Here is an 11,543-nt window from a genome sequence, read left to right as displayed (position 1 = left end):
AGTATCAACCACACAGCCGATTTTAGTATCATCTGCAAACTTCTTAATCATACCCCCTATATTCAAGTCTAGATCATTGATATATACCACAAAAAGCAAGGGACCTAGTACTGAGCCCTGCGGAACCCCACTGGAAACAGCCTTCCAGTCACAAAAACACCCATCAACCATTACCCTCTGCTTCCTGTCTCTGAGCCAGTTTTGAATCCAACTTGACACTTTGCCCTGGATCCCATGGGCTTTTAACTTCGTGACCAGTCTGCCATGTGGTACCTTATCAAAAGCCTTGCTAAAGTCCATATATACTCCATCAAACGCACTACCCTCATCTACCCGCCTTGTTACCTCCTCAAAAAATTTCAATCAAGTTTGTCAGACACGACCTTCCCTTAACAAATCCGTGCTGACTATCCTTGATTAATCCGTGTCTTTCTAAATGAAGATTTATCCTGTCCTTCAGAATTCTTTCCAATAATTTTCCCACCACCGAGGTTAGGCTGACTGGCCTGTAATTACTCGGTCTATCCTTTTCTCCCTTTTTAAACAAGGGTACATCATTAGCAGTCCTCTGGCACCACACCTGAAGCCAGAGAGGATTGGAAAATGATGGTCAGAGCCTCTGCTATTTCCTCTTTTGCTTCACTTAACAGCCTGGGATACATTTCATCCGGGCCTGGGGATTTATCCACTTTTAAAGCTGCTAATCTCCTTAATACTTCCTCTCTCACTATGTTTATTTCATCTAATATTTCACACTCCTCCCCCCCCCCCCCCCCGATAGCAGTGTCTGCTTCGCCCCTCTCCCTGTGAAAACAGACACAAAGTATTCATTAAGAACCCTACCGACATCTCCCGTCTCCACACACACATTACCCTCATGATCTCTAATAGGCCCTACACTTTCTTTAGTTATCCTCTTACTCTTAATATATTTATAAAACATTTTTGTGTTTTCCTTGATTTTAGTTGCCAAGGATTTTTCATGCTCTCTCTCTGCTTTCCTAATATTTTTAATTGCACCCCTGCACTTTCTGTACTCCTCTAAAGATTCTGCAGTATTTAGCCCTCGGTATCTGTCATACGCCTCCCTTTTTTTCTTTATCCTACCCTGTATGTCCCAGACATCCAGGGGGCTCTAGATTTGTTAGTCCCAGCTTTTTTCTTTTAAGGGCATATATTTGGTCTGAACCCTCCGGATCTCCTCCTTGAATGCCTCCCACTGCTCTGACACTGATTTACCTTCAAGTAGCTGTTTCCAGTCCACTATGGCTAAATCCCCTCTGAGCTTAGCAAAATTTGCTTTTTCCCAATTTAGAATTTTTATTCCTGGTCTATCTTTGTCCTTTTCCATAACTACCTTAAATCTAACAGAATTATGGTCACTCGCACCAAAATGCTCCCCCACTGATACACCTTCTACCTGCCCAGCTTCATTCCCTAAAACTAAGTCCAGAACCGCCCCCCTCCCTTGTTGGGCTTGCTACATACTGGCTAAAAAAAGTTCTCCTGGATGCATTTTAGGAATTCCGCACCCTCTATACCCTTCACACTAATTTTATCCCAGTTAATATTGGGGTAGTTGAAATCCCCTACTATTACTGCCCTAGAGTTTTTGCACTTCTCAGAAATTTGTCTACATATTTGTTCTTCTATCTCCCTCTCACTGTTTGGGGGTCTGTAGTACACTCCCAGCAGTGTGATCGTCCCTTTTTTGTTTTTCAATTCGACCCATATGGCCTCATTTGATGATCCTTCCAACATAGCATTCCTCCTCACAGCTGTAATAGTTTCTTTACAGCTGTGAGGAGGACGTAACTGGTAAAATAGATAAGGAAGAACCAGTGGATGTGGTGTATTTGGACTTTCAAAAGGCTTTCGATAAAGTCCCGCATAAGCGATTAGCGTGTAAAGTTAAGGCACATGGGATTGGGGGCAAGGTATTGACTTGGATAGAGAACTGGTTGGCAGACAGAAAGCAAAGAGTTGGAATAAACGGCTCTTTTTCCGAGTGGCAGGCAGTGACTAGTGGGGTACCGCAGGGATCGGTCCTTGGACCCCAGCTATTCACAATATACATTAATGATCTGGACGAAGGAACTAGATGTAATATCTCCAAGTTTGCAGACGACACAAAGCTGGGTGGGCGTGTGTGCTGTGAGGAGGAAGCCGAGAAACTCCAGTATGATTTGGACAGGTTGGGTGATTGGGCAGAAGCATGGCAGATGCAATATAATGTGGATAAATGCAAGGTTATCCACTTTGGTGTCAAAAACAAGAAGGCAGATTATTATTTGAATGGCAATAGATTGGGAGAAGGGGAAGTGCAACGAGATCTGGGCGTCCTTGTGCACCAGTCGCTGAAGGTAAGCATGCAGGTGCAGCAGGCGGTTAAGAAGGCAAATGGTATGTTGGCCTTCGTAGCGAGAATCGTTTGAGTACAGGAACAAGGATGTCTTGCTGCAGTTGTACAGGGCCTTGGTGAGACCACATCTTGAGTATTGTCTGCAGTTTTGGTCGCCTTATCTGAGGAAGGATATTCTTGCCATGGAAGGAGTGCAGCGAAGATTCACCAGGCTGATACCTGGGATGGCAGGAATGACATATGAGGAGAGATTGGGTCGATTGGGCTTGTACTCGCTGGAGTTTAGAAGAATGAGAGGGGATCTCATTGAAACTTATAAAATTCTAACAGGATTACACAGACTAGATGCAGGAAGGATGTTCCCGATGATCGGGAAGTCCAGAACCAGGGATCACAGTCTAAGGATAAGGGGTAAGCCATTTAGGACAGAGATGAGGAGGAATTTCTTCACCCAGAGAGTGGTGAACCTGTGGAATTCTCTACCACAGAAGGCAGTGGAGGCCAATTCATTAAATATATTCAAGAAGGAATTGGATATATTTCTTAAGGCTAAAGGGATCAAGGGATATGGGGAGAAAGCAGGGACAGGGTACTGAATTTGGATGATCAGCCATGATCACATTGAATGGCGGAGCAGGCTCGAGGGGCCGAATGGCCTACTCCTGCTCCTATCTTCTATGTTTAATCAATACCGCGACTCCCCCTCCCTTTTTACCTCCCTCTCTATCCCGTCTGAAAATCCTGTGACCAGGAATGTTGAGCTGCCATACCTGCTCCTCTTTCAGCCACGTCTCTGTAATAGCTATAATATCATAGTCCCAAGTATCTACCTGTGCCCTCAGCTCATCTGCCTTGTTCGCTATACTCCTTGCATTGAAGTATATACCATTTAGTACAGGCACACCTCCTTGTTGACTACTATCTAGCCCTTGATTCCTCTGTCCTTCTCATTTACTTTCAACATTTGTTTTCCAATTCCAGTTTTTCTTCCTTCCCTATTGACTCTATACTGGGTTCCCATCCCCCTGCCAAGCTAGTTTAAACCCTCCCCAACAGCACTAGCAAACCCTCCCGCGAGGATATTGGTCCCGTTCCCGTTGAGGTGCAACCCGTTCAGCTTGTAGTGGTCCCACCTCCCCCAGAAACGGTTCCAATTCCTCAGGAATCTAAAGCCCTCCCTCCTACACCATCTCTCCAGCCACGCATTCATCTGCTCCATCTTCCTATTTCTGAACTCACTAGCACGTAATCTCCAGATTACTACCTTTGAGGTCCTGCTTTTTAATCTCTTCCCTAGCTCCCTAAACTCTGCCTGCAGGACCTCATCCCTCTTCCTCCCTTTTTCTGTACCTGTTCATGACATGTTAATCATCTATTTACCTGGACCCTCCAGTCTCTCTAGACTGCCACTGTTTTTAGCTTTTCACCATTTAGAAGGTACCCTGTTCGATCCTTTTTAGGTCCAAAGTGGATGACCTCACATTTGCCTACAATGAAATCCATTTGCCACAGTTTTTCCCATTCACTTAATCTGTCAATATCCCTTTGTAATTTTATGCTTCGATCTACACTGCCTACAATTCCACCTATCCTTGTGTCATCAGCAAATTTGGATATATGACTTTCTATGCCATCATCTAAGTCGTTAATAAATACTGTGAATAGTTGAGGCCCCAACACAGATCCCTGCAGGACACCATAGTCACATCCTGTCAATTAGAGTAACTACTCATTATCCCCACCCTCTGTCTCCTGCCACTCAGCCAATTTCCTAACCAGGTCAATAATTTGCCCTCAATTCCGTGGGCTTTTACCTTAGTTAACAGTCTCTTATGTGGGACTTTATCAAATGACTTCTGGAAGTCCATATAAATAACATTCCTCTCCACTACTTTAGTCACCTCTTCAAAAAATTCAATCAGGTTCGTCAGGCATGACCTGCCTTTCACAAATCCACACTGGCTCCCTCTGATCAACTGAAAATTTTCAAGGTGTTCGGTCACACTATCCTTAATTGTAAACTCTAGTCATTTCCCGACAACAGATGTGAGGCTAACTGGTCTATAATTTCCTGGTTTCCCCCTCTCGCCATTCTTAAATAGCGGAGTGACGGGCAATTTTCCAATCTAAAGGAACGGTTCCTGAATTGGTAGATTATAGTTCGGGCATCTACAATGTACTCACCTACTTCCTTAAATCCTGGGATGGAAACCATCTGGTCCTGGGGATTTGTCACTCTTTAGTGCCATTATTTTCTTCAGTTACATTAATTTTATTGAGTCCCTGTCACTGATTTAATTTCCTTGGGATTTCTGGCATGCTATCCTCTTCTGTAGACACCGACGCAAAGTAATTATTCAACATGTCCACCATTTCCTTATTATCATTGATAATATCACCGCTTTCAGTTTTCAAGGGGCCAACATTGCTCCTCATTACCCTCTTTCCTAATATAATTGTAAAAAAAATTGTGTTGATTTTGATATTCCTGCAAGTTTCCTTTCATGCTCCCTTTTTGTAACTCTTGGTATCTGTTTTGTGACCCTTTGCTAATCTTTGTATCTCTCCCAGTCGCCAGGATCTGTGCTATTTTTTGCACTTTTGTATGCTTTTTCTTTTAGTTTTATGTTGTCCCTCACCTCTTTAATCATCCATGGCTTGTTTTTAGCAAGTACAGCTCTTGCCCCTCGGGTTCTCTATCACCTTAAATTATTTTTTGGACATCTCCCACTGATCTGTTGTTTTACCCATTAACAGATTTGCCCAGTTTACTGTGGACAGTCTCTGTCTCATCTCTTTGAAGTCGACCTTACCCAAATCCAGAATCTTGGCTGTTTCGCGTTTCTCCCTTTCAAACGCGACGTTGCACTCGATCATGTTATGATGGAGATTGGATAATTGTTCACGCACCGTTAGGCTGTTAACTAAATCTGTCTCATCACTAAATCTAATCTGGCCTGCCCCCTTGTTGCTTCTGGGATATCTTGTTATAGAAAACTATCCCGGACACACTCAAGAAATTCACTACCTTTCTGACGTGCTCGTCTGTTTATCCCAATTTATATGAAAGTTAAAATCCCCCATTAAAACCACTCTGCCTTTGCTGCATGCTTGTCTAATCTCTGCAGTTATACAATCTAGCACTTCACAGCTGCTACCAGGGGGCCAATACACAACTCCCACTACAGTCTTAAATCCTTTCCTATTTCTTCATTCTACCCATAAAGTCTCCACTGCCTGCTTACCTCTCATTCTATCCTCTCATCATTGAAGTGATTTCATCCTTGATCACTAAGGCTACTCCTCCCCCTCTACCATTTCCCTATCTGTCCTGTGGACCTTATAACCTGGTATATTTAGTTCCCAGTGCTGACCGTCTTGCAGCCATGTCTCAGTAATGTATACCACGTCATACCCTCCAAGTTGAATTTGCGCCTGCAGTTCGTTCAATTTGTTCCTTATACTCGGTGCGTTTGTATAAAGAACATTTATTTGGGCCACACACCCTCGCCTGTCCTTCAGCTCATTAGTTTTTCTCACTCGTTTCTTATTTCTTTCTCCTGGTTTAATCACTTTACATCTTTTAGTTTTGCCTTTACCTGCAGTGCCTAAAGCACAGTTTCTGTACTCTCTTCCCTTTCGTTTGTTTTTGAACTATTTTTATACAATTTCCACCTGAGTCTCCTCTCTCTCTCTTTCTTCCCCCCCCCCCCAAAGCTTTAAAGTCCTTGTGACCGCCCTATTAATCCTTTCCGCTAGGACCCTGGTCCCAGGCCGGTTCAGGTGGAGCAGTTCCTTCCTGTCCCAATACTGGGATCAGTGCCCCAGGAAATGGAACCCCTCATTCCCACGTGTTTGCTTCCCTAATCAGCTTATCCCTACCTTGAGGTCCTGTTCTTTAATTTAGCTCCTAGTACTCCTCAAACAGGACCTCTTGCCTACTCTTCCCTATGTTGTTGGTCCCAACATGGACCATGACAACTGGATCTCCCCCTCCCTCTCCTGTATCTTTTCAAGCCAGTTCAAGATGTCCCTCACCCTGGCACCAGGTAGTCAACATACCATGTGGGATTCTCAATCCTGCTTACAAAGGATGTTTCTGTCCCCCTAATTATAGAATCCCCTACAACTACCACCTTGGTTTGACGTCTCCGACAGTGTGGCACTCCCTCGGTACTGCACTGCGGTGTCAGCCTAGGTATTTTGTGCTCAAGTCTCTGGAGTGGGGCGTGAACCCACGACCTTCTGACTCAGAGGCGAGTGTGCTGCCCACTGAGCCATGGCTGACACGTGCTGGAGACGAATGTAATTAGTGGGGTTACTGATTGATTAACATTAGTGTGTGTGGTTCAGGAGACAAGAAATGTGCCAGGTTATTTTGGCTAAGTGACGGGAAACAGAGAGTAGCGGTGAACGGTTGTTTTTCGGACTGGAGGAAGGTATACAGTGGTGTTCTCCAGGGGTCGGTACTAGGAAGACTGCTTTTCTTGATATATATTAATGACTTGGACTTGGGAGTACAGGGCAGAATTTCAAAATTTGCAGATGACACAAGACTTGGAAGTATAGTGAACAGTGAGGAGAATATTGATAGACTTCAAGAGGACATAGACAGGCTGGTGGAATGGGCGGACACATGGCAAATGGACTCGGCAAAGGTCCCGGCAGACTGGAAAACTGCTAATGTAACGCCCTTATTTAAAAAGGGCAGTAGACAGAAGGCTGGAAACTATAGCCTAACATCTGTGGTAGGTAAAATATTGGAGTCCATTATTAAGGAGACAGTAACAGGACATTTGGATAATCATAATTTAATAGGACAAAGTCAGCATGGTTTTATGAAGGGGAAGTCATGTTTGACCAATTTGCTGGAGTTCTTTGAGGAAGTAACATATAGGGTGGATAAAGGGGAACCAGTGGACGTAGTGTATTTAGACTTCCAAAAGGCATTTGACAAGGTGCTGCACAAAAGATTATTGCTTAAGATAAAAAATCACGGGATTGGGGGTAATATTCTGGCATGGATAGAGGATTGGCTATCTAACAGAAGGCAGAGAGTTGGGATAAATGGTTCATTCTCGGACTGGCAATCAGTAAGTAGTGGTGTTCCGCAGGGGTCAGTGCTGGGTCTCCAACTCTTTACAATCTATATTAACAATTTGGAGGAGGGGACCAAGTGTAACATATCAAAGTTTGCAGATGATACTAAGATGGGAGGGAAAGTAGTGAGTGAGGAGGACATAAAAAACCTGCAAGGGGACATAGACAGGCCAAGTAAGTGGGCAGAGATTTGGCAGATGGAATACAATACTGGAAAGTGTGAGGTTATGCACTTTGGCAGGAAAAATCGTAGAGCAAGTTATTATCTTAATGGCAAGAAACTGGAAAGTACTGAAGTACAAAGGGATCTGGGGGTCCTGGTGCACGAAATTCAAAAGGTTAGTATGCAGGTGCAGCAAGTGATTAAGAAGGCCAATGGAATGTTGGCTTTCATTGCTAGGGGGATAGAATATAAAAATAGGGAGGTATTGCTTCAGTTGTACAAGGTATTGGTGAGACCGCACCTGGAATACTGCATACAGTTTTGGTGTCCATACTTAAGAAAAGACATACTTGCTCTCGAGTCAGCACAAAGAAGGTTCACTCGGTTAATCCCGGGGATGAGGGGATGGACATATGAGGAGAGGTTGAGTAGATTGGGACTCTACTCATTGGAGTTCAGAAGAATGAGAGGCGATCTTATTGAAACATATAAGATTATGAAGGGGTTGGATGCGGGGAGGATGTTCCCGATGATGGGTGAAATTAGAACTAGGGGGCATAGTCTTAGAATAAGGGGCTGCTCTTTCAAAACTGAGATGAGGAGGAACTACTTCACTCAGAGGGTGGTAGGTCCATGGAATATGCTGCCCCAAAAAGCTGTAGAAGCTGCATCATTACATAAATTTAAAACAGAAATAGACAGTTTCCTAGAAGTAAAGGGTTACGGGGAGCGGGCAGGAATTTGGACATGAGTCTAGGTTCGGATCGGACATGGCCCTGTGGGTAGCGGAGCGGGCCCAGGGGCCGTGTAGCCTGATCCTGCTCCTATTTCGTGTGTCTAATTCTGTTAGATTCAGGAGATGGTTCTGTGATGGTGGATTGGCGGTTAGGATCAGATCAGCCATGATCTTATTGAATGGCGGAGCAGGCTCGAGGGGCCAATTGGCCTACTCCTGCTCCTATTTCTTATGTTAAAGCGTGAAGTGATACATTTTGGTAGGAAGAATGAGGAGAGGCAATATAAACTAAAGAGTACAATTCTAAAGGGGGTGCATGAACAGAGAGACCTGGGGGTATATGTGCACAAATCGTTGAAGGTGGCAGGGCAGGTTGAGAAAGCAGTTAAAAAAGCATACGGGATCCTGGGCTTCATAAATAGAGGCACAGAGTACAAAAGCAAGGAAGTTATGATGAACCTTTATAAAACACTGGTTCGGCCTCAACTGGAGTATTGTGTCCAATTCTGGGCACCGCATTTTAGGAAGGATGTGAAGGCCTTAGAGAGGGTGCAGGAAAGGTTTACGAGAATGATTCCAGGAATGAGGGACTTCAGTTACGTGGATAGACTGGAGAAACTGGGGTTGTTCTCCTTAGAGCAGAGAAGATTGAGAGGAGATTTGATAGAGCTGTTCAAAATCATGAAGGGTCTAGACAGAGTAGAGAGAGAAACTGTTCCCATTGGCAGAAGGGTTGAGAACCAGAGGACACAGATTCAAGGTGATTGGCAGAAGAACCAAAGGCGACACGAGGAAAAACCTTTTTACTCAGCGAGTGGTTAGGATCTGGAATGCGCTGCCTGAAAGGGTGGTGGAGGCAGACTCAATCGTGGCTTTCAAAAGAGAATTAGATAAGTACCTGAGGGGAAAAAATTTGCAGGGCTACGGGTAAAGGGCGGGGCAGTGGGACTAGCTGAAGTGCTCTTGCAGAGAGCCGACACGGGCTCGACGGGCCGAATGGCCGCCTTCCGTGCTCTAAGAATTCTCTGATTCTATGATTTTTATTTACTGCTCCGTGAACCGTAGATTGATTTCTTTTTTCATTCCCAGTCTGTCTCCACACGGAATCAGCCCTGTGATGTCACCAGCCCTGCAGCGTCTCGTTAACCGGACCTCCAGCAAGTACACAGACAAAGCTTTACGGGCCAGTTACACGCCCTCCCCGGCACATAAAGGAACACCACAGTGCAAAACTCCTTGTACCCCTAATGCACTCACTGCTACTCACACCCCGAGCAGCCAGGACCCCACCTCCATCACCGATAACCTACTGCAGCTGCCCAAGAGAAAGAAAGCATCTGACTTCTTCTAGTGCTGGACATGTCTTTCTGCGTCTCCCCCAGCCTCGCTGCTCCTTTAGCTCACGAGCGGTGACCAAGAGGAACTGGAAACCAGCTGATTTTTGCCAGACTCATAACGGGGATGCTTAAGAATGAAGGATAATTCCATATGTCCACACTCACCAGCTTCTCCTGCCAAGGGATGCTTTCTCGTTCTATAAACTGGGCTCTTTGGGTGACGGTTGGACTTGCCGCTGATTTTAGCTCTGACGTGACTTGTGAGCCTCCTGTGTGACATTGAGTAATGATGGCAATTGTTGCCGCCTCCAGTCAGGTTTGTCTGAGTTCAGTCACAGCTGTTAAACTGCACGTTTCTTGTGACCCACTGGCACAGGCCTTGTGAGATAACCAGACATCACCTGAGGCTGCTTCAGCTTCTCACTGCCTCCAGTATAACTGCAGTCAGCATAAAGCAGCATTTGAAGCATTTCCCCTGGAACCCCGGGAAATGTTTCCATTATTTATTAATCTTTTCAGTGTTGGCTCATCTCCCGTAAGCTCCAAACAACCCCATCATATCTGTTCACTGTTAGCCTCTGACCCTTTAACCTGGAGGCGGCAGCGTCCCCACTCACTTACAATTGGGGATTTAGTCCAAGTGCTGGTATGGGTGGTTTTAATATGAAAATATGGTCATGTCAGGTTTGCTTTCTCTCCTGAAAGCCCCGACTCCTCCCGGGGCCCAGTCCCACAGGCCCCGACACTATCTCCTCTCCCCCCACCCCCGGGGCCCCCTCGCTCGCTCACTCACTCCCTGGGGCCCTCACTCACTCACTCCCCGGGCAGTGCCCTCACTCACTCCCCGGGACACTCACTCCCTCACCGGGCAGTGCCCTCACTCACTCACTCCCTGGGCAGTGCACTCACTCACTCCCTGGGGCCCTCACTCACTCCCTGGGCAGGGCCCTCACTCACTCACTCACTCACTCCCCGGGGCCCTCTCGCTCACTCCCTGGGCAGTGCCCTCACTCACTGATCTGTGGTGGGAGTTCTCTTCAGATGGCCGGAGTCCTGGCGTTATGGCAATACAACCTGACTGAAGAGGATTTTGGGTAAAAGAAGCCCTCCGCCAGGCTGGATACTGGGTCAGTGTTGACTTTGAGCATTGTATTGCTCCATGGCGGGAGATAGAGCGAGCTGAATTACACCCACCCCCTCACCACCTCTGTATTTGCTGTACCATCTTTTCAATTGACCCATAAATGGCAGGTTCCCCATACACTGAGCGTGTCGACAGTCTGCTGGAGTATGACATTGTTTGTGCATATGTTGTATTTCTTGTTATCTAATTGTCTGTCAATTAATGAATGAATTTGTGCCTCTGTAATAAAAGATAGAACTATAAATGTTGGAAATTCACGCTGCGCCAGTCAGCATCTGAAAGAGAAAAGATGGGTTAAGTTTCATGGGTTGGGTGGGATGTGGTCGTACTGGGGTAGGTGAAAGGAAAGGGGGGAAGGTGAGGTGGGATGGGGAGAGGGGCAGGTGTGGGGAGAGGAGAGGGGCAGGGGAGGTGCAAGTTGGGGGCATAGTCTTAGGCTAAGGGGTCGGCCATTTAAGACTGAGATGAGGAGGAATTTCTTCACTGGGGCATTGTGAATCTATGGAATTCTCTACCCCAGAGGGCTATGGATGCTGAATGATTGAGTATATTCAAGGCTGAGATCGATAAATTTTTGGACTCTAGGGGAATCAACGGATATGGGGATCAAGCGGGAAAGTGGAGTTGATGTCGAAGACCAGCCATTATCTTACTGAATGACGGAGCAGGCTTGAAGGGATGAATGGCCTACTCCTGCTCCT

The sequence above is a fragment of the Somniosus microcephalus genome, unplaced genomic scaffold, assembly GCF_052327205.1.
Source record: "Somniosus microcephalus isolate GS21.2 unplaced genomic scaffold, FLI_Smic_1.0 scaffold1014, whole genome shotgun sequence".
Lineage (NCBI taxonomy): Eukaryota > Metazoa > Chordata > Chondrichthyes > Squaliformes > Somniosidae > Somniosus > Somniosus microcephalus.
Note: the sequence above shows the minus strand (reverse complement) of the source record.